Source organism: Neolamprologus brichardi, chromosome 2 (genome assembly GCF_056152115.1).
Source record: "Neolamprologus brichardi isolate AB-2024 chromosome 2, ASM5615211v1, whole genome shotgun sequence".
NCBI lineage: Eukaryota > Metazoa > Chordata > Actinopteri > Cichliformes > Cichlidae > Neolamprologus > Neolamprologus brichardi.
Window position 1 is genome coordinate 15,027,501 of NC_142105.1, and position 19,681 is coordinate 15,047,181.

Consider the following 19,681-nt stretch of genomic DNA (forward strand, 5'->3'; position numbering starts at 1 on the left):
TGAATAGGGTTAGGGTTAGGGTTAGGGTTTAGGGTTATGGATAGGGTTAGGGTTAGGGTTAGGGTTTAGGGTTAGGGTTAGGGTTAGGGTTAGAGTTTAGGGTTAGGGTTAGGGTTAGGGTTTAGGGTTATGGATAGGGTTAGGGTTAGGGTTAGGGTTTATGGGTTAGGGTTAGGGTTAGGAATGAATTGGACAAAAATCATCCAAAACAAACTTTTTATTAGTAGGGTTAGGGTTAGGGTTAGGGTTGGAGTTTAGGGTTAGGGTTAGGGTTAGGGTTTACGGTTATGGATAGGGTTAGGGTTAGGGTTAGGGTTTATGGGTTAGGGTTAGGGTTAGGGATGAATTGGACAAAAATCATCCAAAACAAACTTTTTATTAGTAGGGTTAGGGTTAGGGTTAGGGTTAGAGTTTAGGGTTAGGGTTAGGGTTAGGGTTTAGGGTTATGGATAGGGTTAGGGTTAGGGTTAGGGTTTATGGGTTAGGGTTAGGGTTAGGGATGAATTGGACAAAAATCATCCAAAACAAACTTTTTATTAGTAGGGTTAGGGTTAGGGTTAGGGTTAGGGTTAGGGGTTAGGGTTAGGGTTAGAGTTTAGGGTTAGGGTTAGGGTTAGGGTTAGGGTTTAGGGTTATGGATAGGGTTAGGGTTAGGGTTTATGGGTTAGGGTTAGGGTTAGGGATGAATTGGACAAAAATCATCCAAAACAAACTTTTTATTAGTAGGGTTAGGGTTAGGGTTAGGGTTAGAGTTTAGGGTTAGGGTTAGGGTTAGGGTTTAGGGTTATGGATAGGGTTAGGGTTAGGGTTAGGGTTTATGGGTTAGGGTTAGGGTTAGAGTTTAGGGTTAGGGTTAGGGTTAGGGTTTAGGGTTATGGATAGGGTTAGGGTTAGGGTTAGGGTTTAGGGTTATGAATAGGGTTAGGGTTAGGGTTAGGGTTTAGGGTTATGGATAGGGTTATGGTTAGGGTTAGGGTTTATGGTTTAGGGTTAGGGTTAGGGTTAGAGTTTAGGGTTAGGGTTAGGGTTAGGGTTAGGGTTTAGGGTTATGGATAGGGTTAGGGTTAGGGATAGGGTTTATGGGTTAGAGTTAGGGTTAGGGTTAGGGTTTAGGGTTATGGATAGGGTTACGGTTAGGGTTAGGGTTTATGGGTTAGGGTTAGGGTTAGGGATGAATTGGACAAAAATCATCCAAAACAAACTTTTTATTAGTGTCGACTGTTTGAGTGGTGAGCAGTGAGTCTTTCCTCCCTAGGACAGTTGCATAGAGTTGTAACTATACGCAGGAGGAAGCTGCCATCTTTACCACACCACAGCCTGTTGTGCTTCCGGCTGAAGCCTTATTCACCACACCAAGGCCAGTATTTCCTGTGAGGCAAGCTTTGCCACAATCATTGCCTGTGCTGCTGACTTAGGGTTAGGGTTAGGGTTAGAGTTTAGGGTTATGAATAGGGTTAGGTTTAGGGTTAGGGTTTAGGGTTATGGATAGGGTTAGGGTTAGGGTTAGGGTTTAGGGTTATGGATAGGGTTAGGGTTAGGGTTTAGGGTTATGGATAGGGTTAGGGTTAGGGTTAGGGTTTATGGGTTAGGGTTAGGGTTAGGGATGAATTGGACAAAAATCATCCAAAACAAACTTTTTATTAGTAGGGTTAGGGTTAGGGTTAGAGTTTAGGGTTAGGGTTAGGGTTAGGGTTTAGGGTTATGGATAGGGTTAGGGTTAAGGTTAGGGTTAGGGTTTATGGGTTAGGGTTAGGGTTAGGGATGAATTGGACAAAAATCATCCAAAACAAACTTTTTATTAGTAGGGTTAGGGTTAGGGTTAGGGTTAGAGTTTAGGGTTAGGGTTAGGGTAAGGGTTTAGGGTTATGGATAGGGTTAGAGTTAGGGTTAGGGTTTATGGGTTAGGGTTAGGGTTAGAGTTTAGGGTTAGGGTTAGGGTTAGGGTTTAGGGTTATGGATAGGGTTAGGGTTAGGGTTAGGGTTTAGGGGTTAGGGTTAGGGTTAGGGTTTAGGGTTATGGATAGGGTTAGGGTTAGGGTTAGGGTTAGGGTTTATGGGTTAGGGTTAGGGTTAGGGTTAGGGTTTATGGGTTAGGGTTAGGGTTAGGGTTAGAGTTTAGGGTTAGGGTTAGGGTTAGGGTTAGGGTTTAGGGTTATGGATAGGGTTAGGGTTAGGGTTAGGGTTTAGGGTTATGGATAGGGTTAGGGTTAGGGTTAGGGTTTAGGGTTATGGATAGGGTTAGGGTTAGGGTTAGGGTTTAGGGTTAGGGTTAGGGTTAGGGTTAGAGTTTAGGGTTAGGGTTAGGGTTAGGGTTAGGGTTTATGGGTTAGGGTTAGGGTTAGGGATGAATTGGACAAAAATCATCCAAAACAAACTTTTTATTAGTAGGGTTAGGGTTAGGGTTAGGGTTAGAGTTTAGGGTTAGGGTTAGGGTTAGAGTTTAGGGTTAGGGTTAGGGTAAGGGTTTAGGGTTATGGATAGGGTTAGGGTTAGGGTTAGGGTTTATGGGTTAGGGTTAGGGTTAGAGTTTAGGGTTAGGGTTAGGGTTAGGGTTTAGGGTTATGGATAGGGTTAGGGTTAGGGTTAGGGTTTAGGGGTTAGGGTTAGGGTTAGGGTTTAGGGTTATGGATAGGGTTAGGGTTAGGGTTAGGGTTAGGGTTTATGGGTTAGGGTTAGGGTTAGGGTTAGGGTTTATGGGTTAGGGTTAGGGTTAGGGTTAGAGTTTAGGGTTAGGGTTAGGGTTAGGGTTAGGGTTTAGGGTTATGGATAGGGTTAGGGTTAGGGTTAGGGTTTAGGGTTATGGATAGGGTTAGGGTTAGGGTTAGGGTTTAGGGTTATGGATAGGGTTAGGGTTAGGGTTAGGGTTTAGGGTTAGGGTTAGGGTTAGGGTTAGAGTTTAGGGTTAGGGTTAGGGTTAGGGTTAGGGTTTATGGGTTAGGGTTAGGGTTAGGGATGAATTGGACAAAAATCATCCAAAACAAACTTTTTATTAGTAGGGTTAGGGTTAGGGTTAGGGTTAGAGTTTAGGGTTAGGGTTAGGGTTAGGGTTTAGGGTTATGGATAGGGTTAGGGTTAGGGTTAGGGTTTAGGGTTATGAATAGGGATAGGGTTAGGGTTAGGGTTTAGGGTTATGGATAGGGTTATGGTTAGGGTTAGGGTTTATGTTTTAGGGTTAGGGTTAGGGTTAGAGTTTAGGGTTAGGGTTAGGGTTAGGGTTTAGGGTTATGGATAGGGTTAGGGTTAGGGTTAGGGTTTATGGGTTAGGGTTAGGGATGAATTGGACAAAAATCATCCAAAACAAACTAGGGTTAGAGTTTAGGGTTAGGGTTAGGATTAGGGTTAGGGTTTAGGGTTATGGATAGGGTTAGGGTTAGGGTTAGGGTTTAGGGTTAGGGTTAGGGTTAGGGTTTAGGGTTATGGATAGGGTTAGGGTTAGGGTTAGGGTTTAGGGTTATGAATAGGGTTAGGGTTAGGGTTTAGGGTTAGAGTTTAGGGTTAGGGTTAGGGTTAGGGTTTAGGGTTATGGATAGGGTTAGGGTTAGGGTTAGGGTTTAGGGTTATGAATAGGGTTAGGGTTAGGGTTTAGGGTTATGGATAGGGTTATGGTTAGGGTTAGGGTTTATGGTTTAGGGTTAGGGTTAGGGTTAGGGTTAGAGTTTAGGGTTAGGGTTAGGGTTAGGGTTTAGGGTTATGGATAGGGTTAGGGTTAGGGTTAGGGTTTATGGGTTAGGGTTAGGGATGAATTGGACAAAAATCATCCAAAACAAACTAGGGTTAGAGTTTAGGGTTAGGGTTAGGGTTAGGGTTTAGGGTTATGGATAGGGTTAGGGTTAGGGTTTATGGGTTAGGGTTAGGGTTAGGGATGAATTGGACAAAAATCATCCAAAACAAACTTTTTATTAGTGTCGACTGTTTGAGTGGTGAGCAGTGAGTCTTTCCTCCCTAGGACAGTTGCATAGAGTTGTAACTATACGCAGGAGGAAGCTGCCATCTTTACCACACCACAGCCTGTTGTGCTTCTGGCTTAAGCCTTATTCACCACACCAAGGCCAGTATTTCCTTTGAGGCAAGCTTTTCCACAATCATTGCCTGTGCTGCTGACTTAGGGTTACGGTTAGGGTTAGAGTTTAGGGTTATGAATAGGGTTAGGGTTAGGGTTAGGGTTTAGGGTTATGGATAGGGTTAGGGTTAGGGTTAGGGTTAGGGTTTAGGGTTAGGGTTAGGGTTAGAGTTTAGGGTTAGGGTTAGGGTTTAGGGTTATGGATAGGGTTAGGGTTAGTGTTAGGGTTTATGGGATAGGGTTAGGGTTAGGGATGAATTGGACAAAAATCATCCAAAACAAACTTTTTATTAGTAGGGTTAGGGTTAGGGTTAGGGTTAGAGTTTAGGGTTAGGGTTAGGGTTAGGGTTTAGGGTTATGAATAGGGTTAGGGTTAGGGTTAGGGTTTAGGGTTATGGATAGGGTTATGGTTAGGGTTAGGGTTTATGGTTTAGGGTTAGGGTTAGGGTTAGGGTTAGAGTTTAGGGTTAGGGTTAGGGTTAGGGTTTAGGGTTATGGATAGGGTTAGGGTTAGGGTTAGGGTTAGGGTTTATGGGTTAGGGTTAGGGTTAGGGATGAATGGGACAAAAATCATCCAAAAAAAAATAGGGTTAGAGTTTAGGGTTAGGGTTAGGGTTAGGGTTTAGGGTTATGGATAGGGTTAGGGTTAGGGTTAGGGTTTATGGGTTAGGGTTAGGGTTAGGGATGAATTGGACAAAAATCATCCAAAACAAACTTTTTATTAGTGTCGACTGTTTGAGTGGTGAGCAGTGAGTCTTTCCTCCCTAGGACAGTTGCATAGAGTTGTAACTATACGCAGGAGGAAGCTGCCATCTTTACCACACCACAGCCTGTTGTGCTTCTGGCTGAAGCCTTATTCACCACACCAAGGCCAGTATTTCCTGTGAGGCAAGCTTTGCCACAATCATTGCCTGTGCTGCTGACTTAGGGTTAGGGTTAGGGTTAGAGTTTAGGGTTATGGATAGGGTTAGGGTTAGGGTTAGGGTTTAGGGTTATTGATAGGGTTAGGGTTAAGGTTAGGGTTAGGGTTTAGGGTTAGGGTTAGGGTTAGAATTTAGGGTTAGGGTTAGGGTTAGGGTTTAGGGTTATGGATAGGGTTAGGGTTAGGGTTAGGGTTTATGGGTTAGGGTTAGGGTTAGGGATGAATTGGACAAAAATCATCCAAAACAAACGTTTTATTAGTAGGGTTAGGGTTATGGTTAGGGTTAGAGTTTAGGGTTAGGGTTAGGGTTAGGGTTAGGGTTTAGGGTTATGGATAGGGTTAGGGTTAGGGTTTATGGGTTAGGGTTAGGGTTAGAGTTTAGGGTTAGGGTTAGGGTTAGGGTTAGGGTTTAGGGTTATGGATAGGGTTACGGTTAGGGTTAGGGTTTATGGGTTAGGGTTAGGGTTAGGGATGAATTGGACAAAAATCATCCAAAACAAACTTTTTATTAGTGTCGACTGTTTGAGTGGTGAGCAGTGAGTCTTTCCTCCCTAGGACAGTTGCATAGAGTTGTAACTATACGCAGGAGGAAGCTGCCATCTTTACCACACCACAGCCTGTTGTGCTTCTGGCTGAAGCCTTATTCACCACACCAAGGCCAGTATTTCCTTTGAGGCAAGCTTTGCCACAATCATTGCCTGTGCTGCTGACTTAGGGTTAGGGTTAGGGTTAGAGTTTAGGGTTATGAATAGGGTTAGGGTTAGGGTGAGGGTTTAGGGTTATCGATAGGGTTAGGGTTAGGGTTTAGGGTTAGGGTTAGGGTTAGAGTTTAGGGTTAGGGTTAGGGTTAGGGTTTAGGGTTATGGATAGGGTTAGGGTTAGGGTTAGGGTTAGGGTTAGGGTTTATGGGTTAGGGTTAGGGTTAGGGATGAATTGGACAAAAATCATCCAAAACAAACTTTTTATTAGTAGGGTTAGGGTTAGGGTTAGGGTTAGAGTCTAGGGTTAGGGTTAGGGTTAGGGTTTAGCGTTATGGATAGGGTTAGGGTTAGGGTTAGGGTTAGGGTTTATGGGTTAGGGTTAGGGTTAGGGATGAATTGGACAAAAATCATCCAAAACAAACTTTTTATTAGTGTCGACTGTTTGAGTGGTGAGCAGTGAGTCTTTCCTCCCTAGGACAGTTGCATAGAGTTGTAACTATACGCAGGAGGAAGCTGCCATCTTTACCACACCACAGCCTGTTGTGCTTCTGGCTGAAGCCTTATTCACCACACCAAGGCCAGTATTTCCTGTGAGGCAAGCTTTGCCACAATCATTGCCTGTGCTGCTGACTTAGGGTTAGGGTTAGGGTTAGAGTTTAGGGTTATGGATAGGGTTAGGGTTAGGGTTAGGGTTTAGGGTTATTGATAGGGTTAGGGTTAAGGTTAGGGTTAGGGTTTAGGGTTAGGGTTAGGGTTAGAATTTAGGGTTAGGGTTAGGGTTAGGGTTTAGGGTTATGGATAGGGTTAGGGTTAGGGTTAGGGTTTATGGGTTAGGGTTAGGGTTAGGGATGAATTGGACAAAAATCATCCAAAACAAACTTTTTATTAGTAGGGTTAGGGTTAGGGTTAGGGTTAGAGTCTAGGGTTAGGGTTAGGGTTAGGGTTTAGCGTTATGGATAGGGTTAGGGTTAGGGTTAGGGTTAGGGTTTATGGGTTAGGGTTAGGGTTAGGGATGAATTGGACAAAAATCATCCAAAACAAACTTTTTATTAGTGTCGACTGTTTGAGTGGTGAGCAGTGAGTCTTTCCTCCCTAGGACAGTTGCATAGAGTTGTAACTATACGCAGGAGGAAGCTGCCATCTTTACCACACCACAGCCTGTTGTGCTTCTGGCTGAAGCCTTATTCACCACACCAAGGCCAGTATTTCCTGTGAGGCAAGCTTTGCCACAATCATTGCCTGTGCTGCTGACTTAGGGTTAGGGTTAGGGTTAGAGTTTAGGGTTATGAATAGGGTTAGGGTTAGGGTTTAGGGTTATGGATAGGGTTAGGGTTAGGGTTAGGGTTTAGGGTTAGGGTTAGGGTTAGAGTTTAGGGTTAGGGTTAGGGTTAGGGTTTAGGGTTATGGATAGGGTTAGGGTTAGGGTTAGGGTTTATGGGTTAGGGTTGGAGTTAGGGATGAATTGGACAAAAATCATCCAAAACAAACTTTTTATTAGTAGGGTTAGGGTTAGGGTTCGAGTTTAGGGTTAGGGTTAGGGTTAGGGTTTAGGGTTATGGATAGGGTTAGGGTTAGGGTTAGGGTTTATGGGTTAGGGTTAGGGTTAGAGTTTAGGGTTAGGGTTAGAGTTTAGGGTTAGGGTTAGGGTTAGGGTTAGGGTTTAGGGTTATGAATAGGGTTAGGGTTAGGGTTTAGGGTTATGGATAGGGTTATGGTTAGGGTTAGGGTTTATGGTTTAGGGTTAGGGTTAGGGTTAGGGTTAGAGTTTAGGGTTAGGGTTAGGGTTTAGGGTTATGGATAGGGTTAGGGTTAGGGTTAGGGTTTATGGGTTAGGGTTAGGGTTAGGGATGAATGGGACAAAAATCATCCAAAACAAACTAGGGTTAGAGTTTAGGGTTAGGGTTAGGGTTAGGGTTAAGGTTTAGGGTTATGGATAGGGTTAGGGTTAGGGTTAGGGTTTATGGGTTAGGGTTAGGGTTAGGGATGAATTGGACAAAAATCATCCAAAACAAACTTTTTATTAGTGTTGACTGTTTGAGTGGTGAGCAGTGAGTCTTTCCTCCCTAGGACAGTTGCATAGAGTTGTAACTATACGCAGGAGGAAGCTGCCATCTTTACCACACCACAGCCTGTTGTGCTTCTGGCTGAAGCCTTATTCACCACACCAAGGCCAGTATTTCCTGTGAGGCAAGCTTTGCCACAATCATTGCCTGTGCTGCTGACTTAGGGTTAGGGTTAGGGTTAGAGTTTAGGGTTATGAATAGGGTTAGGGTTAGGGTTAGGGTTTAGGGTTATGGGTTAGGGTTATGGATAGGGTTAGGGTTAGGGTTAGGGTTTATGGGTTAGGGTTAGGGTTAGGGATGAATTGGACAAAAATCATCCAAAACAAACTTTTTATTAGTGTCGACTGTTTGAGTGGTGAGCAGTGAGTCTTTCCTCCCTAGGACAGTTGCATAGAGTTGTAACTATACGCAGGAGGAAGCTGCCATCTTTACCACACCACAGCCTGTTGTGCTTCTGGCTGAAGCCTTATTCACCACACCAAGGCCAGTATTTCCTGTGAGGCAAGCTTTGCCACAATCATTGCCTGTGCTGCTGACTTAGGGTTAGGGTTAGGGTTAGAGTTTAGGGTTATGAATAGGGTTAGGGTTAGGGTTAGGGTTTAGGGTTATGGATAGGGTTAGGGTTAGGAATAGGGTTTAGGGTTATGGATAGGGATAAGGTTAGGGTTAGGGTTTAGGGTTAGGGTTAGGGTTAGAGTTTAGGGTTAGGGTTAGGGTTAGGGTTTAGGGTTATGGATAGGGTTAGGGTTAGGGTTAGGGTTTATGGGTTAGGGTTAGGGTTAGAGTTTAGGGTTAGGGTTAGGGTTTAGGGTTAGGGTTAGGGTTAGGGTTTAGGGTTATGAATAGGGTTAGGGTTAGGGTTAGGGTTTAGGGTTATGGATAGGGTTATGGTTAGGGTTAGGGTTTATGGTTTAGGGTTAGGGTTAGGGTTAGGGTTAGAGTTTAGGGTTAGGGTTAGATTTAGGGTTTAGGGTTATGGATAGGGTAAGGGTTAGGGTTAGGGTTTATGGGTTAGGGTTAGGGTTAGGGATGAATGGGACAAAAATCATCCAAAACAAACTAGGGTTAGAGTTTAGGGTTAGGGTTAGGGTTAGGGTTAGGGTTTAGGGTTATGGATAGGGTTAGGGTTAGGGTTAGGGTTAGGGTTTATGGGTTAGGGTTAGGGTTAGGGATGAATTGGACAAAAATCATCCAAAACAAACTTTTTATTAGTGTCGACTGTTTGAGTGGTGAGCAGTGAGTCTTTCCTCCCTAGGACAGTTGCATAGAGTTGTAACTATACGCAGGAGGAAGCTGCCATCTTTACCACACCACAGCCTGTTGTGCTTCTGGCTGAAGCCTTATTCACCACACCAAGGCCAGTATTTCCTGTGAGGCAAGCTTTGCCACAATCATTGCCTGTGCTGCTGACTTAGGGTTAGGGTTAGGGTTAGAGTTTAGGGTTATGAATAGGGTTAGGGTTAGGGTTAGGGTTTAGGGTTATGGGTTAGGGTTATCGATAGGGTTAGGGTTAGGGTTAGGGTTTATGGGTTAGGGTTAGGGTTAGGGATGAATTGGACAAAAATCATCCAAAACAAACTTTTTATTAGTGTCGACTGTTTGAGTGGTGAGCAGTGAGTCTTTCCTCCCTAGGACAGTTGCATAGAGTTGTAACTATACGCAGGAGGAAGCTGCCATCTTTACCACACCACAGCCTGTTGTGCTTCTGGCTGAAGCCTTATTCACCACACCAAGGCCAGTATTTCCTGTGAGGCAAGCTTTGCCACAATCATTGCCTGTGCTGCTGACTTAGGGTTAGGGTTAGGGTTAGAGTTTAGGGTTATGAATAGGGTTAGGGTTAGGGTTAGGGTTTAGGGTTATGGATAGGGTTAGGGTTAGGGTTAGGGTTTAGGGTTAGGGTTAGGGTTAGGGTTAGAGTTTAGGGTTAGGGTTAGGGTTAGGGTTTAGGGTTATGGATAGGGTTAGGGTTAGGGTTAGGGTTTATGGGTTAGGGTTAGGGTTAGGAATGAATTGGACAAAAATCATCCAAAACAAACTTTTTATTAGTAGGGTTAGGGTTAGGGTTAGGGTTGGAGTTTAGGGTTAGGGTTAGGGTTAGGGTTTACGGTTATGGATAGGGTTAGGGTTAGGGTTAGGGTTAGGGTTTATGGGTTAGGGTTAGGGTTAGGGATGAATTGGACAAAAATCATCCAAAACAAACTTTTTATTAGTAGGGTTATGGTTAGGGTTAGGGTTAGAGTTTAGGGTTAGGGTTAGGGTTAGGGTTTAGGGTTATGGATAGGGTTAGGGTTAGGGTTAGGGTTAGGGTTTATGGGTTAGGGTTAGGGTTAGGGATGAATTGGACAAAAATCATCCAAAACAAACTTTTTATTAGTAGGGTTAGGGTTAGGGTTAGGGTTAGGGGTTAGGGTTAGGGTTAGGGTTAGAGTTTAGGGTTAGGGTTAGGGTTAGGGTTAGGGTTTAGGGTTATGGATAGGGTTAGGGTTAGGGTTTATGGGTTAGGGTTAGGGTTAGGGATGAATTGGACAAAAATCATCCAAAACAAACTTTTTATTAGTAGGGTTAGGGTTAGGGTTAGGGTTAGAGTTTAGGGTTAGGGTTAGGGTTAGGGTTTAGGGTTATGGATAGGGTTAGGGTTAGGGTTTATGGGTTAGGGTTAGGGTTAGAGTTTAGGGTTAGGGTTAGGGTTTATGGTTATGGATAGGGTTAGGGTTAGGGTTAGGGTTTAGGGTTATGAATAGGGTTAGGGTTAGGGTTAGGGTTTAGGGTTATGGATAGGGTTATGGTTAGGGTTAGGGTTTATGGTTTAGGGTTAGGGTTAGGGTTAGAGTTTAGGGTTAGGGTTAGGGTTAGGGTTTAGGGTTATGGATAGGGTTAGGGTTAGGGATAGGGTTTATGGGTTAGAGTTAGGGTTAGGGTTAGGGTTTAGGGTTATGGATAGGGTTACGGTTAGGGTTAGGGTTTATGGGTTAGGGTTAGGGTTAGGGATGAATTGGACAAAAATCATCCAAAACAAACTTTTTATTAGAGTCGACTGTTTGAGTGGTGAGCAGTGAGTCTTTCCTCCCTAGGACAGTTGCATAGAGTTGTAACTATACGCAGGAGGAAGCTGCCATCTTTACCACACCACAGCCTGTTGTGCTTCTGGCTGAAGCCTTATTCACCACACCAAGGCCAGTATTTCCTGTGAGGCAAGCTTTGCCACAATCATTGCCTGTGCTGCTGACTTAGGGTTAGGGTTAGGGTTAGAGTTTAGGGTTAGGGTTAGGGTTAGAGTTTAGGGTTAGGGTTAGGGTTTAGGGTTAGGGTTAGGGTTAGGGTTAGAGTTTAGGGTTATGAATAGGGTTAGGTTTAGGGTTAGGGTTTAGGGTTATGGATAGGGTTAGGGTTAGGGTTAGGGTTTAGGGTTATGGATAGGGTTAAGGTTAGGGTTAGGGTTTAGGGTTAGGGTTAGGGTTAGAGTTTAGGGTTAGGGTTAGGGTTAGGGTTTAGGGTTATGGATAGGGTTAGGGTTAGGGTTAGGGTTTATGGGTTAGGGTTGGAGTTAGGGATGAATTGGACAAAAATCATCCAAAACAAACTTTTTATTAGTAGGGTTAGGGTTAGGGTTAGGGTTAGAGTTTAGGGTTAGGGTTAGGGTTAGGGTTTAGGGTTATGGATAGGGTTAGGGTTAGGGTTAGGGTTTATGGGTTAGGGTTAGGGTTAGAGTTTAGGGTTAGGGTTAGGGTTTAGGGTTAGGGTTAGGGTTAGGGTTTAGGGTTATGAATAGGGTTAGGGTTAGGGTTAGGGTTTAGGGTTATGGATAGGGTTATGGTTAGGGTTTATGGTTTAGGGTTAGGGTTAGGGTTAGAGTTTAGGGTTAGGGTTAGGGTTAGGGTTTAGGGTTATGGATAGGGTTAGGGTTAGGGTTAGGGTTTATGGGTTAGGGTTAGGGTTAGGGATGAATGGGACAAAAATCATCCAAAACAAACTAGGGTTAGAGTTTAGGGTTAGGGTTAGGGTTAGGGTTTGGGTTTAGGGTTATGGAAAGGGTTAGGGTTAGGGTTAGGGTTTATGGGTTAGGGTTAGGGTTAGGGATGAATTGGACAAAAATCATCCAAAACAAACTTTTTATTAGTGTCGACTGTTTGAGTGGTGAGCAGTGAGTCTTTCCTCCCTAGGACAGTTGCATAGAGTTGTAACTATACGCAGGAGGAAGCTGCCATCTTTACCACACCACAGCCTGTTGTGCTTCTGGCTGAAGCCTTATTCACCACACCAAGGCCAGTATTTCCTGTGAGGCAAGCTTTGCCACAATCATTGCCTGTGCTGCTGACTTAGGGTTAGGGTTAGGGTTAGAGTTTAGGGTTATGAATAGGGTTAGGGTTAGGGTTAGGGTTTAGGGTTATGGGTTAGGGTTATGGATAGGGTTAGGGTTAGGGTTAGGGTTTATGGGTTAGGGTTAGGGTTAGGGATGAATTGGACAAAAATCATCCAAAACAAACTTTTTATTAGTGTCGACTGTTTGAGTGGTGAGCAGTGAGTCTTTCCTCCCTAGGACAGTTGCATAGAGTTGTAACTATACGCAGGAGGAAGCTGCCATCTTTACCACACCACAGCCTGTTGTGCTTCTGGCTGAAGCCTTATTCACCACACCAAGGCCAGTATTTCCTGTGAGGCAAGCTTTGCCACAATCATTGCCTGTGCTGCTGACTTAGGGTTAGGGTTAGGGTTAGAGTTTAGGGTTATGAATAGGGTTAGGGTTAGGGTTAGGGTTTAGGGTTATGGATAGGGTTAGGGTTAGGGTTAGGGTTTAGGGTTAGGGTTAGGGTTAGAGTTTAGGGTTAGGGTTAGGGTTAGGGTTAGGGTTTAGGGTTATGGATAGGGTTAGGGTTAGGGTTAGGGTTTATGGGTTAGGGTTAGGGTTAGGAATGAATTGGACAAAAATCATCCAAAACAAACTTTTTATTAGTAGGGTTAGGGTTAGGGTTAGGGTTGGAGTTTAGGGTTAGGGTTAGGGTTAGGGTTTAGGGTTATGGATAGGGTTAGGGTTAGGGTTAAGGTTTAGGGTTAGGGTTAGGGTTAGAGTTTAGGGTTAGGGTTAGAGTTAGGGTTAGGGTTTACGGTTATGGATAGGGTTAGGGTTAGGGTTAGGGTTAGGGTTTATGGGTTAGGGTTAGGGTTAGGGATGAATTGGACAAAAATCATCCAAAACAAACTTTTTATTAGTAGGGTTAGGGTTAGGGTTAGGGTTAGAGTTTAGGGTTAGGGTTAGGGTTAGGGTTTAGGGTTATGGATAGGGTTAGGGTTAGGGTTAGGGTTTATGGGTTAGGGTTAGGGTTAGAGTTTAGGGTTAGGGTTAGGGTTAGGGTTTAGGGTTATGGATAGGGTTAGGGTTAGGGTTAGGGTTTAGGGTTATGAATAGGGTTAGGGTTAGGGTTAGGGTTTAGGGTTATGGATAGGGTTATGGTTAGGGTTAGGGTTTATGGTTTAGGGTTAGGGTTAGGGTTAGAGTTTAGGGTTAGGGTTAGGGTTTAGGGTTATGGATAGGGTTAGGGTTAGGGATAGGGTTTATGGGTTAGAGTTAGGGTTAGGGTTAGGGTTTAGGGTTATGGATAGGGTTACGGTTAGGGTTAGGGTTTATGGGTTAGGGTTAGGGTTAGGGATGAATTGGACAAAAATCATGCAAAACAAACTTTTTATTAGTGTCGACTGTTTGAGTGGTGAGCAGTGAGTCTTTTCTCCCTAGGACAGTTGCATAGAGTTGTAACTATACGCAGGAGGAAGCTGCCATCTTTACCACACCACAGCCTGTTGTGCTTCTGGCTGAAGCCTTATTCACCACACCAGGGCCAGTATTTCCTTTGAGGCAAGCTTTGCCACAATCATTGCCTGTGCTGCTGACTTAGGGTTAGGGTTAGGGTTAGAGTTTAGGGCTATGGATAGGGTTAGGGTTAGGGTTAGGGTTTAGGGTTATGGATAGGGTTAGGGTTAGGGTTAGGGTTTAGGGTTAGGGTTAGGGTTAGAGTTTAGGGTTAGGGTTAGGGTTTAGGGTTATGGATAGGGTTAGGGTTAGGGTTAGGGTTTATGGGTTAGGGTTAGGGTTAGGGATGAATTGGACAAAAATCATCCAAAACAAACTTTTTATTAGTAGGGTTAGGGTTAGGGTTAGGGTTAGAGTTTAGGGTTAGGGTTAGGGTTAGGGTTAGGGTTTAGGGTTATGGATAGGGTTAGGGTTAGGGTTAGGGTTTATGGGTTAGGGTTAGGGTTAGAGTTTAGGGTTAGGGTTAGGGTTAGGGTTTAGGGTTATGGATAGGGTTAGGGTTAGGGTTAGGGTTTATGGGTTAGGGTTAGGGTTAGGGATGAATTGGACAAAAATCATCCAAAACAAACTTTTTATTAGTGTCGACTGTTTGAGTGGTGAGCAGTGAGTCTTTCCTCCCTAGGACAGTTGCATAGAGTTGTAACTATACGCAGGAGGAAGCTGCCATCTTTACCACACCACAGCCTGTTGTGCTTCTGGCTGAAGCCTTATTCACCACACCAAGGCCAGTATTTCCTGTGAGGCAAGCTTTGCCACAATCATTGCCTGTGCTGCTGACTTAGGGTTAGGGTTAGGGTTAGAGTTTAGGGTTATGAATAGGGTTAAGGTTAGGGTTAGGGTTTAGGGTTATGGATAGGGTTAGGGTTAGGGTTTAGGGTTAGGGTTAGGGTTAGAATTTAGGGTTAGGGTTAGGGTTAGGGTTTAGGGTTATGGATAGGGTTAGGGTTAGGGTTTAGGGTTAGGGTTAGGGTTAGAGTTTAGGGTTAGGGTTAGGGTTAGGGTTTAGGGTTATGGATAGGGTTAGGGTTAGGGTTAGGGTTAGGGTTTATGGGTTAGGGTTAGGGTTAGGGATGAATTGGACAAAAATCATCCAAAACAAACTTTTTATTAGTAGGGTTAGGGTTAGGGTTAGGGTTAGAGTTTAGGGTTAGGGTTAGGGTTAGGGTTTAGGGTTATGGATAGGGTTAGGGTTAGGGTTAGGGTTAGGGTTTATGGGTTAGGGTTAGGGTTAGGGATGAATTGGACAAAAATCATCCAAAACAAACTTTTTATTAGTGTCGACTGTTTGAGTGGTGAGCAGTGAGTCTTTCCTCCCTAGGACAGTTGCATAGAGTTGTAACTATACGCGGGAGGAAGCTGCCATCTTTACCACACCACAGCCTGTTGTGCTTCTGGCTGAAGCCTTATTCACCACACCAAGGCCAGTATTTCCTGTGAGGCAAGCTTTGCCACAATCATTGCCTGTGCTGCTGACTTAGGGTTAGGGTTAGGGTTAGAGATTAGGGTTATGAATAGGGTTAGGGTTAGGGTTAGGGTTTAGGGTTATGGATAGGGTTAGGGTTTAGGGTTATGGATAGGGTTAGAGTTTAGGGTTAGGGTTAGGGTTAGGGTTTAGGGTTATGGATAGGGTTAGAGTTAGGGTTTATGGGTTAGGGTTAGGGTTAGGGATGAATTGGACAAAAATCATCCAAAACAAACTTTTTATTAGTAGGGTTAGGGTTACGGTTAGGGTTAGAGTTTAGGGTTAGGGTTAGGGTTAGGGTTAGGGTTTATGGGTTAGGGTTAGGGTTAGGGTTAGAGTTTAGGGTTAGGGTTAGGGTTAGGGTTAGGGTTTAGGGTTAGGGTTAGGGTTAGGGTTTAGGGTTATGAATAGGGTTAGGGTTAAAGTGAGGGTTTAGGGTTATGGATAGGGTTATGGTTAGGGTTAGGGTTTATGGTTTAGGGTTAGGGTTAGGGTTAGGGTTTAGGGTTATGGATAGGGTTAGGGTTAGGGTTAGGGTTAGGGTTTATGGGTTAGGGTTAGGGTTAGGGATGAATGGGACAAAAATCATCCAAAACAAACTAGGGTTAGAGTTTAGGGTTAGGGTTAGGGTTAGGGTTAGAGTTTACGGTTATGGATAGGGTTAGGGTTAGGGTTAGTGTTAGGGTTTATGGGTTAGGGTTAGGGTTAGGGATGAATTGGACAAAAATCATCCAAAACAAACTTTTTATTAGTGTCGACTGTTTGAGTGGTGAGCAGTGAGTCTTTCCTCCCTAGGACAGTTGCATAGAGTTGTAACTATACGCAGGAGGAAGCTGCCATCTTTACCACACCACAGCCTGTTGTGCTTCTGGCTGAAGCCTTATTCACCACACCAAGGCCAGTATTTCCTGTGAGGCAAGCTTTGCCACAATCATTGCCTGTGCTGCTGACTTAGGGTTAGGGTTAGGGTTAGAGTTTAGGGTTATGAATAGGGTTAGGGTTAGGGTTAGGGTTTAGGGTTATGGATAGGGTTAGGGTTAGGGTTAGGGTTTAGGGTTAGGGTTAGGGTTAGAGTTTAGGGTTAGGGTTAGGGTTAGGGTTTAGGGTTATGGATAGGGTTAGGGTTAGGGTTTATGGGTTAGGGTTAGGGTTAGGGATGAATTGGACAAAAATCATCCAAAACAAACTTTTTATTAGTAGGGTTAGGGTTAGGGTTAGGGTGAGAGTTTAGGGTTAGGGTTAGGGTTAGAGTTTAGGGTTAGGGTTAGGGTTAGGGTTAGGGTTTAGGGTTAGGGTTAGGGTTAGGGTTAGGGTTTAGGGTTATGAATAGGGTTAGGGTTAGGTTTAGGGTTTAGGGTTATGGATAGGGTTAGGGTTAGGGTTTATGGGTTAGGGTTAGGGTTAGGGATGAATTGGACAAATATCATCCAAAACAAACTTTTTATTAGTAGGGTTAGGGTTAGGGTTAGGGTTAGGGTTTATGGGTTAGGGTTAGGGTTAGAGTTTAGGGATAGGGTTAGGGTTAGGGTTTAGGGTTATGGAAAGGGTTAGGGTTAGGGTTAGGGTTTAGGGTTATGAATAGGGTTAGGGTTAGGGTTAGGGTTTAGGGTTATGGATAGGGTTAGGGTTAGGGTTAGGGTTAGGGTTTAGGGTTAGGGTTAGGGTTAGAATTTAGGGTTAGGGTTAGGGTTAGGGTTAGGGTTTAGGGTTATGGATAGGGTTAGGGTTAGGGTTTATGGGTTAGGGTTAGGGTTAGAGTTTAGGGTTAGGGTTAGGGTTAGGGTTTAGGGTTATGGATAGGGTTAGGGTTAGGGTTAGGGTTTATGGGTTAGGGTTAGGGTTAGGGATGAATTGGACAAAAATCATCCAAAACAAACTTTTTATTAGTGTCGACTGTTTGAGTGGTGAGCAGTGAGTCTTTCCTCCCTAGGACAGTTGCATAGAGTTGTAACTATACGCAGGAGGAAGCTGCCATCTTTACCACACCACAGCCTGTTGTGCTTCTGGCTGAAGCCTTATTCACCACACCAAGGCCAGTATTTCCTGTGAGGCAAGCTTTGCCACAATCATTGCCTGTGCTGCTGACTTAGGGTTAGGGTTAGGGTTAGAGTTTAGGGTTATGAATAGGGTTAGGGTTAGGGTTAGGGTTTAGGGTTATGGATAGGGTTAGGGTTAGGGTTAGGGTTTAGGGTTAGGGTTAGGGTTAGAGTTTAGGGTTAGGGTTAGGGTTAGGGTTTAGGGTTATGGATAGGGTTAGGGTTAGGGTTTATGGGTTAGGGTTAGGGTTAGGGATGAATTGGACAAAAATCATCCAAAACAAACTTTTTATTAGTAGGGTTAGGGTTAGGGTTAGGGTGAGAGTTTAGGGTTAGGGTTAGGGTTAGGGTTTATGGGTTAGGGTTAGGGTTAGAGTTTAGGGTTAGGGTTAGGGTTAGGGTTAGGGTTTAGGGTTAGGGTTAGGGTTAGGGTTTAGGGTTATGAATAGGGTTAGGGTTAGGGTTAGGGTTTAGGGTTATGGATAGGGTTAGGGTTAGGGTTTATGGGTTAGGGTTAGGGTTAGGGATGAATTGGACAAATATCATCCAAAACAAACTTTTTATTAGTAGGGTTAGGGTTAGGGTTAGGGTTAGGGTTTATGGGTTAGGGTTAGGGTTAGAGTTTAGGGATAGGGTTAGGGTTAGGGTTTAGGGTTATGGAAAGGGTTAGGGTTAGGGTTAGGGTTTAGGGTTATGGATAGGGTTAGGGTTAGGGTTTAGGGTTAGGGTTAGGGTTAGAATTTAGGGTTAGGGTTAGGGTTAGGGTTAGGGTTTAGGGTTATGGATAGGGTTAGGGTTAGGGTTTATGGGTTAGGGTTAGGGTTAGAGTTTAGGGTTAGGGTTAGGGTTAGGGTTTAGGGTTATGGATAGGGTTAGGGTTAGGGTTAGGGTTTATGGGTTAGGGTTAGGGTTAGGGATGAATTGGACAAAAATCATCCAAAACAAACTTTTTATTAGTGTCGACTGTTTGAGTGGTGAGCAGTGAGTCTTTCCTCCCTAGGACAGTTGCATAGAGTTGTAACTATACGCAGGAGGAAGCTGCCATCTTTACCACACCACAGCCTGTTGTGCTTCTGGCTGAAGCCTTATTCACCACACCAAGGCCAGTATTTCCTGTGAGGCAAGCTTTGCCACAATCATTGCCTGTGCTGCTGACTTAGGGTTAGGGTTAGGGTTAGAGTTTAGGGTTATGAATAGGGTTAGGGTTAGGGTTAGGGTTTAGGGTTATGGGTTAGGGTTATGGATAGGGTTAGGGTTAGGGTTAGGGTTTATGGGTTAGGGTTAGGGTTAGGGATGAATTGGACAAAAATCATCCAAAACAAACTTTTTATTAGTGTCGACTGTTTGAGTGGTGAGCAGTGAGTCTTTCCTCCCTAGGACAGTTGCATAGAGTTGTAACTATACGCAGGAGGAAGCTGCCATCTTTACCACACCACAGCCTGTTGTGCTTCTGGCTGAAGCCTTATTCACCACACCAAGGCCAGTATTTCCTGTGAGGCAAGCTTTGCCACAATCATTGCCTGTGCTGCTGACTTAGGGTTGGGGTTAGGGTTAGAGTTTAGGGTTATGAATAGGGTTAGGGTTAGGGTTAGGGTTTAGGGTTATGGATAGGGTTAGGGTTAGGGTTAGGGTTTAGGGTTAGGGTTAGGGTTAGGGTTAGAGTTTAGGGTTAGGGTTAGGGTTAGGGTTTAGGGTTATGGATAGGGTTAGGGTTAGGGTTAGGGTTTATGGGTTAGGGTTAGGGTTAGGAATGAATTGGACAAAAATCATCCAAAACAAACTTTTTATTAGTAGGGTTAGGGTTAGGGTTAGGGTTGGAGTTTAGGGTTAGGGTTAGGGTTAGGGTTTACGGTTATGGATAGGGTTAGGGTTAGGGTTAGGGTTTATGGGTTAGGGTTAGGGTTAGGGATGAATTGGACAAAAATCATCCAAAACAAACTTTTTATTAGTAGGGTTAGGGTTAGGGTTAGGGTTAGAGTTTAGGGTTAGGGTTAGGGTTAGGGTTTAGGGTTATGGATAGGGTTAGGGTTAGGGTTAGGGTTAGGGTTTATGGGTTAGGGTTAGGGTTAGGGATGAATTGGACAAAAATCATCCAAAACAAACTTTTTATTAGTAGGGTTAGGGTTAGGGTTAGGGTTAGGGGTTAGGGTTAGGGTTAGGGTTAGAGTTTAGGGTTAGGGTTAGGGTTAGGGTTAGGGTTTAGGGTTATGGATAGGGTTAGGGTTAGGGTTTATGGGTTAGGGTTAGGGTTAGGGATGAATTGGACAAAAATCATCCAAAACAAACTTTTTATTAGTAGGGTTAGGGTTAGGGTTAGGGTTAGAGTTTAGGGTTAGGGTTAGGGTTAGGGTTTAGGGTTATGGATAGGGTTAGGGTTAGGGTTAGGGTTTATGGGTTAGGGTTAGGGTTAGAGTTTAGGGTTAGGGTTAGGGTTAGGGTTTAGGGTTATGGATAGGGTTAGGGTTAGGGTTAGGGTTTAGGGTTATGAATAGGGTTAGGGTTAGGGTTAGGGTTTAGGGTTATGGATAGGGTTATGGTTAGGGTTAGGGTTTATGGTTTAGGGTTAGGGTTAGGGTTAGAGTTTAGGATTAGGGTTAGGGTTAGGGTTAGGGTTTAGGGTTATGGATAGGGTTA